The 15,386-nt window shown below is 43.4% G+C and overlaps 1 long non-coding RNA gene across 3 annotated transcripts in view; it reads left to right on the top strand.

Moving 5' to 3' along the window:
• The first annotated feature begins 370 nt into the window (after positions 1–370).
• The window catches only part of LOC127680518 (uncharacterized), a 42,268-nt gene continuing 27,252 nt past the window's right edge, over positions 371–15,386 (top strand). For 2 of the 3 annotated variants that reach the window (XR_007976963.1, XR_007976962.1), the window contains exons 1-2: positions 371–539; positions 1,322–1,425. This is a non-coding gene — a long non-coding RNA (uncharacterized LOC127680518). Of the gene's footprint in view, positions 540–1,321; positions 1,426–4,456; positions 4,581–4,757; positions 6,086–15,386 lie in introns of those variants that run through there. The other variant, XR_007976964.1, reaches the window with a different exon arrangement.

Here is a 15,386-nt window from a genome sequence, read left to right as displayed (position 1 = left end):
TAAGGGTTCTTATAGCTTGGGAACAGGAGGTCTTCAAACTTGGGAATTGTCAGGCAAAGAGTTGGGGCCCCAGAAGCCAAGCCTAAGTATAACAAGTTGGTCATAACAACCTCCTGAAAACAGGCATGGTTGCCATTTCCTGGGACAGGCAGGACAGATCATTTTTAGCTAACGTTACAGGCAAATCTGTGAGGAACAGACTAAATCATAAACAAAAATTAATCTAGCTTGCTTTAATTATAATGTGTTTTTCAAGCCTAATATGGCATCAGGCAGGTTCCTCAATAACTATATATGGGCAAAAGAATAAATACAAGTATAAGAGAGGGCAGCAGAATTGAAGAGGCTTTAGAAGTGGGCAATTGAAAGAGTCTGTATTGACAAGAAAATGAAGCAAACTCGTGTTGGCAGCAGGCTGCCTCTGGATGGAGCTACTGGAGTCCTTCCTTGAGAGTGAAGCTGTTGCAGCTGTGAAGTGGAAGGCTGAGAGCAGGAAATAGCCAGTAGGTTCAGGTCCAGATGGGAGAACGTGTGGACAGGTAGGCAGCGGGATAGGATTGGTCACTAGCGGGGAAACACGCTGAGCCAAAGCTCTAACTAAGGACGCTGAGTGAGTCCTGAATGCATGCTGCAGATGTCAGACGGTAGTTGTGGGGCCATGCCACAGCAATTAGGTGTCCATCATTTTATGGGTCCAGATGAGGTAGCTGCTTCTCTTCCTCAGTCTGTCCTGTCTGATAAGTTCATTTTAAGATACCCGAGTATCTCTACAGACTCAATTCACCTGATAAATGCATAGGCTGTCTCCCTTTCTATTTCCAGAAATAAGCCATTCAGTAGCTGTGCTGGATGAGTAGAGGCTATGGTTTCTGTGTCCATGGGGGCTGCAGCTGGCCCTCTGTCCCATCAGCATTTGCTTGTAAAATGGAGTCTTTGGGGCAGGCCACAGCCTGAGAAGAGTTTTATTCAATATGCGGTGACTTGCAGTAGAGCACAGCCTGAGCTTAACAGTTTCAATTTTGTTTCCCACGATACAGGTTCAGCTTTTCACCCAGAGCAGGTCACTTTCTTGTAGAGAAAGCAGGGGAGAAATACCTGGAAAATTTCCCATATGGCAGCCATCCAACATCCCCAAATTGAAAAAGGTCAGGCACTGGGGCAGACATTTAATCGCAGGCTGGAAGATCTTTGTTAGTTCAAGGCCAGCCTGCTCTAATTTAGAAAGTTCCAGGGTGACCAGGGTTACATAAGGAGATCTTGTCTCAAACAGTACAACTTTAAAAAAAGAAACTACTGACATAGGTGGGTCCTCTACCACCAGGCCTGTCGTGGAGCCTGTGCCCAAATGGAGAGCAGCAAAGAGAATGACTCCCCACGGCCATCTTTGCTGTCTGCCGTTCTAAATACTTATCCTGATACCCACAGGTAAGTGTAGCGCTTGCTTCTCATCAAAGGAGCTTTTTATGGTAGTGGTATCCTGTAATCCAGAGATTACAGGAAGCCATATCAGGTCAAAATGCAGAGATCCACTGACCATGGGGTGCCCAGCCCCAACTGATAAATCTACAACACAGCCTTCGCACCTAAGGCGCAGGGAACATTAGGGAGGATGAGATGGGAAGACTGTGAGCCAGAGGACCAGGAAGTCCGTTGTGAGACAGTGAGTTCTACAAATGATGGGGCTATTACGCCTATGAAATCTCAACCGTGTAAGACCTAAATAAGGCCTGAAAGAGGACTACAACTGACACACCAACGTGAATGAGGGAAATCTCATAGGACCCCACCCGAGATGAAAGCGGCACAGGCTGCTGGGAGGGGGAATCAGCCTGTCATAGGGAACAGCTCCTGATTGGTTATCGAGTGCCAAGTAGTCAGCCTTAAAGTATACATATATGAGTAGCACTAAGTAGATTCAGCAGGCTGTATTTATAAATGTGTGTGTGTGTGTGTGTGTTACAATAATGAAGAAGAAGAGGTGAGGACTTTTGAGAAGGAATGAGGAGGTGGCAGGTGGAAGGAGGGGAGGGAGAGAGGAAATGATAGAAATAAGTACTCATATATAAAATCCTCAAAAAGTTATTGCTTGAACCTTGAATGCTGACTATATGGTGATATGAAACATTCATTTTATCCTTGATAGGATAGAAAAAGTACCTTTAAGCATTTTATGGATATGAATCGTGCAGATCCGATTAAATGTTCATGCAAAGTCTTCGGGGCTAAGGTATTAATATGGCCTGGCCAGCCTCCCCAAATCAAGGCAGAGTCTTATGAATTTTGTAAATTATCTCTAGCACAATTATTGGGGGATTGCCCCTAATCTATATTTCTATTTGCTAGACTGTCGACTTCCCAGCTTTGTTACCCAAGTACTGGCTGTTTGAAATCTGGCCCAGGCTACTCCTGCTCTGGCAGTGTGCCCTGGGGGAGCATTTCATTTGGGCATTCGCTCCTGGTCTATCATATCTAATGGAGACCTCCTGTTCTCTCCATCTTCCTCCTCCTTCACTCCCCTTTCTTCTCCTCCTAGTCCCTACCTGTGACCCCTGAGCCACATAACTGAAACTTTGCCTCTTCTATTCTCCACAATAATTGGCTATAGAAACCCTTAGTTAACCAATAGTTTAAAATTGGGGAGCAAGGTTTTACATAGATTCACTTGGTATACTTGAGACTCTGCTCATTGGGGGCAACCAGATCTTGGGGGCCAGTGTTTAGCATTTGAATACACAGCAGCACCAGACTAATCCTCAACAAAGCGTTCTTGAGGATATGAATCACATAGCTCCGAGTAAATGTTCTGGTAAAGTCTGCTGGGCTAAGGAATCTAGACTGTACAGGCAGGGTTTGGTGATGTTCGCAGGGTGTTGTCTGTCTCATACACAGAAAGGACAAAATCAGTGGATGTGTGAGCCTGTGGGGAGGAAGTGGTTCTAAGAGCTCTGGGTAGAAGGCAGATTCAAGAATTAGGTGTGTAAGCCAGAAGTAGTGGCACACACTTTAAATCCCAGCCCTCTGGAGGCAGAGAGGTCGACTTCTGAGTCTGAGGCCAGCCTAGTTTACAGAGCAAGTTCCAGGCCAGCTAGGACTACACAGAGAGACCTTATCTTGACCATTCGCCTCTACCCCTCCCCACAAATAATTATGTGTGCTGTTCTTGATTTGGAAACTCACTGATCATCTGGTTGTTGGCTTATCTCAGCTTTCCTAAATTGAACAAGCACGGGGTACCATAATACCTTGTCGCTATGTTGTGACTGGAGTAATCTGTAAGAAGAAAGCTTTGCCAATATCTGCAGTTGAACCTATGAAAGGCTGTGACTAATGAAGGGTTTTAATATTTTAGCAGACCTTTTCTCTGATCAAAGCTTTCACACAGAATACAAACTCCATAAACTGCCATGGGGCAGACATGTGAGGCTCTGCTGGTGGGTCTGCCGGGAATCCCTGTGGATGAGGAAGGGGCTGCTTTCCAGGGATTTCCACAGAGGCCTGACTGATACCAGGCTGTCTGGAAGGACCAGGGCCTGAGCTGAGCTGAGACTTAAAAGCGAGTTGAGTGCAGTGGGGCACATAGAACCTTCCAGTCAAGAGAGTGCTTTCACAAGGGCGGAGAGGAACTGAAAGCAGCAGTCTTTGGGGCTAGAGGAGGCCGGGAGAAGGCATTTTGACTGAACGAACAAGGCACTTTGAGAGAGGGCTGAAGAGTGATACTATGGGGCTGGGCGGTGGTGGCGCACACCTGTAATCCCAGCACTCTGGGAGGCAGAGGCAGGCGGATTTCTGTGTTCGAGGCCAGCCTGGTCTACAGAGTGAGTTCCAGGACAGCCAGGCTATACAGAAAAACCCTGTCTCGAAAAAAACCAAAAATAAATAAATAAACAAATAAATGAATGAATGAATGAATGAATGAATAAATAAATAAATAAGAAATAAAAAAAGAATGATACATGGATTTTCTCTCAGTCAAAGATAGAGCAGCTATTATTTTTTTATTATTTTAAATTACGTGTAAGTATGCATGTGTGTGTCTGCGCTTGGGTATTTGTGTTGTGGTAAATATTATTTGGGGGTTTCTACCAATAAGTCATATAGTTCGCAAATAAAAGACACAATTATACTAATGAGCCTTAAAAGCATTAGAGCTGGGCAGATATCAACCCTCTGTGCTATTTTGCTTATCTGTCAGTGACCCCGAGATATGACTTGCCACCTTCTCCAGGGTCCTCCCGGCTCCAACTGGCTGTCCCTCACCGCCCTGTACTCATGAGCCACCTCCCCATGGCACCTTCTTGCTCCTGTCTTCTGTGGTCCCCGGCTCAGGCCCCCCAGCCTCCAGGCTCTCGGCATGTTTATTAACCAGTCAGGGATAACTTGGCGGGCACGGTGAGGGGGGCAAGGTCTACACAACAAAAGCTGGCATATAAGAGAATCTCTACATCTCCCCGAGCAGAGCAAGAGCAACCAGATCTTGGCCAGTCTTCCTCGGGGAATGCCTTGTATATGTTGACTATCTTCAGACATGTGCGTCCATGTCACTTTAAAGACTTCCTTGGGATGGACTTTCTGGACACAAGGTGAGTGATTCAGACAAGATGGAGGGCAAAGGCCAAGAAGGATCGGTAGATCAAGTCAGTGACCAAAGGAGCAATTGACAGCTGCCACTCAACTCAAACAACACACCAGCAGCACAGCTGCCTGGGCTACACGTGGTGTCTGGAATGCCAGTACTCACCTGGTTTTTTAAGTTTCAGGCCAGTGCTGGAGGTGAGCTGCCCATGGGTCTCCAAGCTATCATCTTCGTATTTAGTGCTTTGCTTTGACAAGATAACAGGATAGCCTGTGACCAAGAAAACTTTCTATTTCAACTGCCTCGGAGGTGACAATTCGTGAATCGTGCATGTGAGTTACAAACTGACATTTGAAGGTTGTTTTCATTGGAATCGTGAACCCCAAATGCTCAATAAGCCTATACATTTAATGGATATTAACTTTGGGAGAAGAAAAAGATTTCTTACTTGCATACTAGCATTTCTACGTAAAAGTGGCTATTTAAGTATTTCAGTGTATTTACTAGAAATGCCATGTAAAGAAAATCAATTTAAGTGAAGAGAACAGAATAGAATTAATCAATTCTGTAGCCCTTGCTGGGAGGGCTAGGAAGAAGAGCTGTCAGGTCAGGGGCTGTGTATCCCACTAGTTCTGGTGTGTCACGCTCAAGGATGCCCTGAGAGGCCTGAACAGAATAAAGCAATGCCAGCCAAAGCCCCGAAGGAGACGGTTTAGACTGTGTAACGTAACCTTTAGCAATACACTTGTTGTTGTACTTATCAAGCATACTGTTCTTTGTCAGGGAAGGTAAAGAATCACGGGTTTACTCATTGGGACAGGAAAAGTGAATAAACTGAGGGCTGTCACAAACATAACTTAGGATTTCTCAAACTCTCCGCATACTGTACGGACTGGTTTCCATGTTCTCGTGTGGAAGGGCGACTTAAATTTCCTTGTCTGTGCGACAGAATGTGAGCTTAGTGTTTTACTTCTGATCTACAGCCCAGTGGCACACTTACCTAAGAATGGAATTTAAACGCCCAGCACTTTACACTCAGTGCAGCGGTTCTCAACAAGGGGTCGCATATCAAACATCCTGCGCGGAAGATATTTACATTATGATCATAACAGGAGCAAAATATAGCTATGAAGTCACAGCAAAATACTTTATGGTTGGAGGTCACCATAACCTGAGCAAATCTATTAAAGGGTGGGAGCGTCAGGAAGGTTGCGAACCACCGCTGCAGTGTCATGTAGCGAAGGCTGTCCTGTGCCAAGAAGTATTTTTCATATTGTAGTTGTCCTCCAGCTGTCTGATGGGAGTGTTATGCCGTGGTTCTGCAGGACACTCAGGAGAGCTCAAGAACTGCAGAGTCCGATCAATCATGCATTAGAGTCTTAATTATTATTATTACGAGTCAGATTCGGATCGTCTGTGAAATCTTCCCACTGCCAAGTACAAGAGTATGACCCCCAAGCCTAGACGGCTTGGCACTTGTTACAGCATAGTTAGAGATTCTTTGTATTTTAGGGTGACGGGGGAGGTGACAAGGCAAGTCATTTTTCAAACACCCTTTGTTCAAGATGGCGGCAGGGTGGAATTGAGATTCTGACCTAAGGATTATCTTTATGGTCCTATCAGGAACTAGGGAATTTTATGTCCAGCTGAAGCTGTCTGTGACCCCTGATTACCTCCCTTCCATGATTCAAACATGGGACCCTAATATTTCTAAGGATGTTTGGCTTTTTTAATATTTCTTTTCCAAGGACAGGTGGCAGATGCACCTGGGAAGAGCTCGGCGGTTTGTCAGCGAGAGTGCGGGCCTCGGTGATGCGGAGGCTGGGGGTCACTCAAGCTGGCACCCGTGGCTCTTCGGGGTGTTCTTGTTAAGGGGTGCTTCTATGGACAGTGGGTTTCTAGAGTGTCCAGGGGAGGAAGCCTGGCGCTTGCTGTGGGAGGGAGCAGGGAGTAGGGGAAGGGGCAACCTGTCTGCACACCTCAGGAGCCATTAGCAAGGAACACATGGGCAGTTGAACAGTAGGTGATACAAATTAGTTGTACTGTCCGTTTCAGATACGCAGCAGATACCCAAGAAGCAGGAAGAAAGTAGCCAGGGTGGGGTTGCTTGCACTCAGGAGTCCAGAGGAGAACTCTGTGAGTTCTAGACTAGCCTGGGTATTGAGTGAGACTGTTTAAGAGGAAGATCACCACGAAGCTTCACGCCTTTAACCCTGAGCTCAGATCTATGGTCCAGAATGTGCTCTGTCTTGTGGAGTATTTCTTATGTTCCTTTCTTTGTTTTGGTTTTGGCTGTTGGTTTTTTCTTTTGTTTTTGTTTGCTGTTTGCTTGTGTGTTTTTGACACAGGGTCTCATTATGTAGCCCTGCTCGGCCTTGAACTTATTATATAAGGATTAAAGTCATGACCCATCACTCCAGATTTGGAGGCAGAAGCAGGTGGATCTCTTTGAATTCAGGGATAGTTTGGTTGACAAAGTATGTTCAAGGCCTGCCAGTGCTGTGTGCCCTGTCAAAAAACAAAACAACAACCAAAACCAAAACCAAAACCAAAACCAAACCAAACCAAACCAAACCAAACCAAACCAAGCCAAAGAAACCCGAAGAAGAAAGAAGAAAAAAAGATATTTGTTTTTGATATATATTGAAATGATCTTTTTGGTAATAAAATATATTCATTTCTTTTTAATAATGTTAGATTAATATTAATATTAATATTAATATCAATATTATTGTGTGTGCCCATGCATACAGACCAGAGGACAACTAGCAGTTTTGTTCCCCAGGAAAGATGCTTCCTTTATTTTGAGACAAAGTTTCTCATTGATTTGGATCTTTTCAGGTAGGCTAGGCCATCTGTCTATGAGTCTCAAGGCTGAGGCTACAGGTGTGCACTATCACAACTGGCCTTTTCTTTTTTTAAATACGAGTTCTGGGGGTCAAATTCAGTTCCTCCTGCTTGACAGACCATCTCCCCAACCCTTGGTTTTACTTTTTATGTCCCCCCCCCCCAGGAAATCTGTGGTCTGCCTTATAGTCTACTGGAAAGCACAAACCCAGATGATCCCATTCAGTTCAATATTACTTTTGAATGCTCTACCAGGTACCTCAGTTACACAGAACCCTACTCATTCAGAGCAGAGCCTTGGTTGTTTTCATACTTAATGTAGTAGCTAAGCAAAGCATGTTTACTGTGCTACAGATAGCATGTTCTCCATATTATCTAACCACACTGATACAGTGGGGTTACTTTACACCCTAGGCTTTATGCTGTACATTTGAAGGCTTTTTTTTTCTAATCATGATCTGTGGGTTGCACTAAATGAAGTGTCTGGGTGTGTACAGTGAAACTGTTGGCCAAGAAGCCTGTTTAGGCAAACTTTAGTGCCTGATGAACTGCTACGTAACATCGTGTCTTTCTTTTGTTTCTGAATGCTGCAAAAGTCTCATTTCTGCCTTGGAATGGCATAGCAATTTGTTGACCTTGCAAACTCCTGCTCTGCCTAAGGATTCTTTCTCCTAGGGTAGAGAGAACTGCCATGTCACACCTTCTAGTCACACCTTCTAGTCACACCTCCTAGTCACACCTCCTGGATTGTAAGCCGCTCAGCTTCCTCACCCACCATCCAATCCACTGCTTCCCACCCAAAGTAAGATATACATACAAATATTTTTAAAAAGTGATTTTTTTCTTTTGTGTGATATTTAATAATTTGTTACTGTCTTAGGTAGGGTTTTACTGCTGTGAACAGACACCATGACCAAGGCAACTCTTACAAGGACAACATTTAACCAGGGCTGGCTTACAGGTTCAGAGGTTCAGTCCATTGTCATCAAGGCAGGAACATGGCAACATCCAGGCAGGCATGGTGCAGGAGGAGCTGAGAGTTCTACATCTTCATCTGAAGGCTGCTAGCAGAATACTGACTCCCAGGCAGCTAGAACAAGGGTATTAAACCCACACCCTCAAGGCTACCCCTACTCCAACAAGGCCATGTCACCCAACAATGCTACTCTCTGGGCCAAGCATATACAAGCCATTACAGTTACTAATTAAGGTTAGCATTAAAAAAAATCAGTTGACTTAGAACAGTAAGTAGAGGTTGGAATATAAGCTGCAGGAAGAGTACAGGCTTGGGGTGGATCTCACCAGCACTCTCTTTCTTCCATTATGCTACAACAACATGACAAAGCAACATTCTGATGGTGGATGATGACACTAGGTATCATTGGGAATAGCTTGACATAAGATACTAATAATTAGGAAGATGAGTGAAGTACATACAAATATTTTATGCTGTTTTTGCATTTTCATGTCAGAAATTATTCCAAGGTGAATTTTTTTTTTCAAGACTGGGTTTCTCTGTATAGCCCTGGCTGTCCTGGAACTCACTCTGTAGACCAGACTGGCCTCGAACTCAGAAATCTGCCTGCCTCTGCCTCCCAGAGTGCTGGGATTACAGGCGTGCACCACCACCACCCGGCCCAAGGTGAAATGTTTAAAAGAAGAATTAAAGAAAATATCACCATCATGTACTCAATGTTATAGTACTCAATCAAAATGTGATATCAACATAGGGTATATTTGAGGGAATCATAACTTATTTTGAAAACTCATGAGGGCATTAAAAATGTAAACCAGAAGATCGTTGGGACATGGTGATGTGGCTGAAGTGAGAACCAGGAGTCTGAGGTCAAACTGTGTCCCAGCAGGGCTGACTAACCTCTAAAATCAAAGAAAACACAGAGTGAAACCAAACCCCTGCCTGCACTCACGATATCATGCTCCAGAAGGCACAAGACCCAGTGTTCCTTGACATACGCTGTGAGCTCAACGAGCAGATATAGCCAGTTAGGAAACGAAGGCCCGGGAGCTGGAGCGCTGGCTCAGCAGTTTAGAGTACGTGCTGCTCTTACAGAGGACCCAGGTTCCGTTTCCAGCACCCACATGGCAGCCTACAACCATGTGTAACTTCAATCCCGAGGGACGGGCACCAGGCACTAATGTGGTGCACATCCATCCATCCAGGCAAAATATTCATACACATAAAATATAAAAGTAAAAGAAAGAGAAAGACTGTCAAAGCATTCTTCTAGAACAGTCTAAGTTGGCTTCTAAAACCACACAAAGCAAACAAACTGAGCCAAACCAAAGCAATACAAGCTGAATAAGGCGAAATCATCTTTCATATAGAATCCAGTTATGAATTAAAACCATACATTTTGATATGACAGGATTTATGCAGATTATTACATAATTTGAAAATTTATAGTGACTTAGATTTTATACACTAGATAAAAACTTCCTCCAAATCACTACCATCACTAAAACCATTTTAGACAGTAAAAAGCATGAAGAGAGTCATTATTACAAGATTCCCAACATCCTAACAAATGCAATAGAAAAAGAATAGAAATTAATGGGTACGTGATTAAACAAACAGTTGTGGACGCCAAAACCTATTTAGAAAAGCAACATGAAATAATTGACAGCCATTATCACTATTTAAAATAATTCAGTAGGATGACTGTTTACACCACACACACACACACACACACACACACACACACACACACACACACACACACACACACTCGCTCTCTCTCTTACCACACTTCAAAATAGTCAGGGAAATTAATAAGGGAAAGATTAGTTGCTTAATATAAAATGAGGTAGCAGCCTCAGGCAGTAATCCCAGCATCCAGGAGTGTTGGCAGTAAATGTCTTTTATCAGTGACTATTGCTGGCTCAGTGTTTTACTTTTAATCCATTTTACATATTTACCTTCTCATTAAGTTTTATTTGAACAAGCATCACACAATAGAGGAGGAGATTTCTTGCCAAGCACTAATGATATAAATGAGTTTTCCCCCCAGTGTGGCCCGTGTACAGGAATACTTTAGTTCTGGGTAGGCTTCTGGTTCTAAACACATTTGTGTCACATGTTCAGGAAGACAAACAAGAACATATACTGTAAAAAGGCACACATGCACAAGAGGGTGTGGCAACGAGCTACAACTGGAGATTTTCGCAACCTGCTTTTACCCCATGTCACCTTGTCCTGTGCAGAATTATCTCTGAACACGAAAGGCATTGTTCAAAAATGCTGTATAAGAAGTATAGAGAATATTCATAGATTTGATGTTTCAAATTAAATTAAATTAAATTAACGAGCAGCTCAACGGTTTGTGTGCCGGGACAACCAAGCTTAGAGGTTGGGACACTTGAAGAGTGTTGACATTCTCAACAGTGTTGCTTTGTGATGCGAAAGCATCATGGTTCTGTTGTTTTGTTCTGAGGTCCCAGGCCTGGGCTGCAGTGAAGGCAAGCACACTGTGACCGAGTATGCACGCAAAATCTCTCCACTTGTCTTACTTCCCCCAGGGCGATCCCGGCCAGAAGGAAAACCTTACAGTGGCTACAGAGAGCCACTGATGATTGCCTACTTAATAAATGTGAACACATTTTTTTTTTTTTGGTTTTTATTAACATACCATTTAAAGATGCTTTAAGACATATTTTATTATCTGAGTGTTTTGCAAGTGCTAGTGTGCACCATGTGCGCATGTGTGCCCATGGAGGACAAGAGAGCACTGAAACTATGGAACTGGAGTTACAGACAGTTATGAGTCACCATATGGTTCTTCTGTGGGAACAGATAGTTCTCTTAACCACTGAGCCTTCTTTTCAACCCTCAACACATTTCTTAGATGAATAATTAAGCAACATGTATTCTTCCTCCTTTAAATTCATTTACATTTCAAATGTTATACCCTTTCCCGGTTTCCCCCTCCCTGAAAACCCCAACTCATCCTCCTACCCCCTGCCTCCAAGAAGATGCCCCTCCACCCAACACACTCCCACCCACCTCCCCTTGATTTGCCCACATTGGGGCATCTATTGAGCCTTCATAGGACCCAGGGTAGCCTTGGACTCAAGAGAGCCACTTCTCTAACAAGGTTGGAATTAAAGGTGTAGGCCATCAAACCAGGCCATTTTACTTCGTACTTTTAGAAGCTATCTTAAAAACTGTATGCCTGCGGGTGCTTGAGGCCAGAAGAGTGTCAAATCTTCTGGAACTGGAGTTATGAGGTTGTGAGATTGACGTGACTGTTGGAAACCAAACTTGGGTCCTTTGCGAAAATAGCCACTGCTTTCTTAACTATGGGCGATCTCTTCAGACTGTGGTTTTGACATCTTGATTGTATCATGGAGAGATTCTTTGTGATTGCGTTGTTTGGGGTTTCTAAGTACCTCTTTCCAATTCTTTTCACAGAGATGGAAGACCAGCCTCCCCCATCGTTTCTTTGAAGGGATTCTCTGTGCCTTGTTTAGTGTTTGTGTAGCTGTGTATCCATGAGCACCCAAGTACAGATGTGTGCTCCTCTTTATTATCTTGAGATGAGTCTCTGACTCTGAAGCTCCAGGGCAGTTGTGAGATCTCAGGATCAGCTTTTCTCTGTCTCTCTACAAAATTAACTGGGGTCACAAGCACCTCTAGCTGTGTTGGTTTTAACACAGTGCTAGGGGCTGAGCTCAGGTTCCGCATACACAGGAGATACCGGCCCGGGCCTTGTCTTCCTCTCAGCTCCTTCTTCTACCTATAGCTTTGGTATTTTAGTCTAATCGTGTAGTTTCTCTAAGTAATGGCTGGGCTCATTTGCTTACTGATGTCAGAATGCAGGACACCCTTGAATTGGTCCTCCACGTGCTAATGTCTCAGGTTTTCAAGCTGTCTTGCAGTTCCTGCTGACAGACCCACTAAATTAGTTCTGAGTCAAGCAAAACCACACGTTACCATGTGAGGCGTTTCCAATGTGTGGCTACTTGGTGACAGACTTCAATGCATCTGATAATCTTTCATCTGCCTGACAGTTTATTGGTGTTCCCCAGTATACTTACTTAATTACAAAAAATTAGTCTCCATTACTGAGATCCTAATTTCCAACAGTTTGTGCCAATCTAAATTTCCTTTGTCTCTCAAGTAGCTGAGTTTATTCATTTTTTTTCCTCTTTCATCTTGCTGAATTTCTCATGGCTTTTGTCCCCATGTAATAGATTCACTTTTTTTAAGCTTAATCTTCTTGTTTGTAATATCATTGGGTCATTGACCATTTTCCATAGTTAACTTTTGAGATCTTTATTATTGGTGTTTTACCTGTTTGTCTTTGAACTTCATACCTGAGGAGCGACAGTGCTTTGCTAGAATTGATTGCCTCTTCTTGTTTACTGTCTTTTGTTTTTACATCATACTTCGTGTATGTGTGTATATGTATGCCATGATTGGCATTAGGGAGAGAATAACCTTGTAGAGTGGTTTTCTCCTTTCCACTGTGGGTTCCAGGGATCAAACTCAGGTTCTTGAGCTCATGTGATCTCATGGTTAGCTTTACCTGTCATTTGGACACCCCGGGGAAATGAGAATTCAACTGAGGAATTGCTATCATATTGGTCTGTGAGGCGGCATTTTCTTGATTGCTAATTAACGTAGGATGGCCCAGGCCATGAGCAGTGCCATCCCTGGGCACGTGGGCCTGGGCTGCAGGAAAGGCGTGTTGTAAAAGCTAGGAAACAGCACTTTGTCAGGGCCTGTGTTTCAGTACCTGCCTTCACTCCCCTCAGTGATAGACTGTGACCTGGGAGTTATAAAATAAACCTTTCTTTTTTAAGCTGGTTTTGGTTGGTGGTTTAGTCCCTGGGAGCTCTGGGGGTACGAGTTGGTATATATTATTGTTCCTCCTATGGGGCTGCAAACCTCTTCAGCTCCTTGGGTCCTCCATCCATCCATCCATCCATCCATCCATCCATCCATCCATCCATCCATCCATCCATCACATAACTAGCCCAAATCGCTACTTGTCCTTTTCATCCACTGAATAGATGGAAATTACTTCTCAATCTTCATACAGAGGCATAATCTGGTTATCTTAAGGGATCCAAATGCAGAAACCATGGCAGACAGTTGATGAAATTATAACTAGAAAACTGTTTGCAATAAATTGTGTCATTACTGAATTTATATATATTTAGATTTTCCAGTCACTTCACATGAATACTTGATTGTACCTAAATTTAATTTTTAAGACATGTTGGATTTACTTACTAGTTTTATGAAAATAGATGATTATTAAAATGTTTTAATTATTTGAAAAAAAAAGCTGGTTTTGGCTAGTGCTTTATCAGAGGAACTTCAGTGGCTCCACTGTGCGTTGGTTTGTAATTTATGCATCTCTTAGTTCGGATCTAATTTCTGGTTTTATCTGAGGCTTGCTTGCTCTGGAGGGCTTAGTCTTCAGTGCCGTTCACTGAAAAAACTAGTGTAACAGTGGCTATAGCAAACTACACCAGACACAGGAATACACATAATATCAAGTAAAGTCAATTAACGTAACACCAACAAACTAAAATTGTACAGTGTACTATGAAATGAAAAATATTAAACATTAATCAGGTTAGAAATGAAAGTAGTAAATGAATGAGACAAAGGGATAGGACCAGAGGGAAATAGAGCACAAACAAGGGAAAAGAGGAAAGAGAAAGCAAGAAGAATGTTACTGAGGAGACAAAGGCAAAAATAACAGAAAAAATTAAAGTATTTTCTAATAAAATTCATAAATGTAAAAAGGGAATATGAAAGCATAAAGCTTTTTTTTTTGAAAATAAAGATAGCAAGAATAAAGATTACCCAATAATAAAAAATACATATAAGCAAATACTAGGTAGACAGAGAATGAAGAAGGAAACCAACATTAACATAAAAATTCGGCACTGGAGAGATGGCTCCGTGTTCACTGACACTGATCTCTCTCACACAGAGGGTGTGATTCCCAGCACCCGATTGTGGCTCACAACTGCAGGTCAGCCCAGTTCTAGGGGATCTGATGCCCTCTCCTAGCCTCCATAGGTTCTTGGCACCCATTAGAACACACATACATGTAAGGAAAACACCCATCCACATAAAATAAAACACCTCAACCCCCAAAAAGTAAAAATACTTCTAAAGTATAATAAAGAGAAAACCCTAGGCAACCAACCAACCCACCACCCACCTACCAACCAACCCACCACCCACCTACCAACCAACCAAACCAACCAAACCAACCAAACCAACCAACCAACCAACCAACCAACCAACCAACCAACCAACCAACCAGAGCAGTACAAGGGAAAAGTATTAAAGGTTGGAGTGGCTTCTTCCCTTGGTCTTTGAAAACTGGAGACTATCAGGTATAAATACGGGTTAGGTGAAAGGTCAGTTGAACTTCCTCTGATTTATACCACAGCTAAACTTGCATTGCCAGGTGGCTGATGCCTGTTGGAACTAGCTTCGTTTCTATACCTTCTTTTTACATACAAGGGGCAGATGCTGTCCACCTAGTTCTGTAGTCTGGTCTGGAGAGATTCTTTTGTACTCTTCCCAGACTCCCAGTTCACTCTGTTGGCGTGGGTAATGCTATGGCTGGGGATTAGTTCTGTTAAGCATTGGGATAGGGGAAGCCGGCAAATCAGAGATCTGTACAGGCAGAGCTGCTTTCATCCTTACAAGATCTGTTGGGTGTTCACCACCCTGCTGGTGGGAGGCAGCTCTGATGCCAGGTCTTCCACTGGGGCTTTGCAGTTTAGACTTAGTAGTACCTCATGGCAGGTAGCTGGCCCAGTGTCCTAGTCAGGGTTACGACTGCTATGATGATACACTATGACCCTGAGCAAACTGGGAAGAAAGGGTTTATTTGGCTTACACTGCCACATTGCACACCACTGAAGGAAGTCAGAGCAGAAATGCAAGCATTGCAGGAGGAACCTAGGCAGGTGA

Source organism: Apodemus sylvaticus, chromosome 3 (genome assembly GCF_947179515.1).
Source record: "Apodemus sylvaticus chromosome 3, mApoSyl1.1, whole genome shotgun sequence".
Classification (NCBI taxonomy): domain Eukaryota; kingdom Metazoa; phylum Chordata; class Mammalia; order Rodentia; family Muridae; genus Apodemus; species Apodemus sylvaticus.
The sequence above is the reverse complement of the archived record's forward strand: the minus strand, read 5'-3'. Positions and strand labels throughout refer to the sequence as shown.